Genomic DNA, 1,623 nt, shown 5'->3' with positions numbered 1-1,623 from the left:
TGCAAGGTCATGGCTCTCCCACGCAAAGGTCTGCATTCGCGGATGTGTAACGCGACCACACATTCCTCTTCTTGCTCCCCTGCCCCCCCCCCCGCCCCGTCCCCCTGGAAGAAGAAGAAGACTAAAGTCCCTGGAGACAGAATAGTGAGCTGCACCCTGCCTGTGTCAGCCTGTGGAGAAAAAGGCTCCTTGTCCGACAATTAGTAAGGGCTTCAAGACAGCGACAGCAGAGCATGAAATGAAGCACAGGGGATCTCGAGGGGCTGGCCCTGGCTACACAACCCCCCCCCCCAACACCACCTTGGCGGGCTGTCACCTGCAACTCCTTTTACCTGGCCCACCTCACTCTCCCTGGTCCCTAGGAATTCGGGAACCACGGCCGGCTCATCTGCAGAGGGAAGCCAGCACAGGCTTAGGAGAACATCGAAGATGCCCCCACACCAGCTCTCTCTTGTTCATGATCACATCAAGTTCCTGCGAAACATGCACCTCTTCCCAGACAGACCCATCCCCATTCAGCAGCAAGCTGCCTCCCTTGGCTGCCAAAACAGACATCTCTGGCCCACTGGTTTCTGGCGTGCCTCCATGCAGTGGCTACAGCACGGAGACCCCGCCCTAGGGGGTTCTGTAGCCCAGGTGGGCCCTTGGGGTGCCCTCACCAGGCCCTCCCCGCAGCCAGCACTCAGCACCGCGGAAGCTCCCTGCCCAGACGCCGTTTGAACAAGTTCCCTCCTGCCCTCACCCTTCTGCACCCTCAGTATGTATGCGCAGACTAGGGTTGGGACGCTCTTTCTCTGCTATTTCCTCTGAAAACCTGCAGTCCGGCTGGCATCTCACTGGGGAGTTCATAATCTTTGTGTCTTGTCACCGGTGGAAATTCCAGTCTCACACCCAGTTTCCATTTGCTTTTCTGAGTGCTGCGTCTCCCCCGCCCCATCCAGGCTAGGTAGGTTCCATTAGGGCAGGGACCTTTTCTGCCTCCTCTCCGGGGTCCTCAACACCTAGAGCAGAGGTTCTTAACCAAGAGCAATTCTGCCCCACAGGGGACACCTAGCAATGTCTGGGGACATTTGTGATTGTCACAACTAAGAGGAGCTCCTGGCACGGAGTGGGACAAGACCAGGGATGTTGCTCAACACCCCGTAACACAGAGGATGGTCCCACCCCAGAGAATAATCCAGCCCTAACGTCAAGTGCCAAGGCTAAGAAACCTTGGTCTTGAACCAAGCTTGGAGCACAGCTGTTCCTCGCTAAACCACTGTTGAATAAATGGATGTTAGATCACCAAGCCTGCAGGTGCAAACTTGCCCAAATCTCTCTTTTTAAAAAGTTTTTAAAATTTGAGATAAAATATACATAAAATTTAACCATTTTTGTGCACAGCTCTGTGGCATGAAGCACATTCACACTGTCCTGCAGCCACCCCGACCCTCCGTCTCCAGAACTTTCCATTTCCCCACACGGAGACTGTCCCCAGGAAGCACAGACTCCCCAGCCCCTGCCCCAGCCCTGGCTCCCACCGTCTCCTCTCTGTGTGGACGGGACTCCGCTGGGGACCTCCCGGGAGTGGGGTCCTGCAGGATGTGTCCTTCTGGGTCTGGCTCCTCTCACTGAGCCCAGTGT

Source organism: Ursus americanus, chromosome 14 (assembly GCF_024610735.1).
Source record: "Ursus americanus isolate L20-20 chromosome 14, mUrsAme1.1.p, whole genome shotgun sequence".
NCBI classification, from domain to species: domain Eukaryota; kingdom Metazoa; phylum Chordata; class Mammalia; order Carnivora; family Ursidae; genus Ursus; species Ursus americanus.
Note: the sequence above shows the minus strand (reverse complement) of the source record.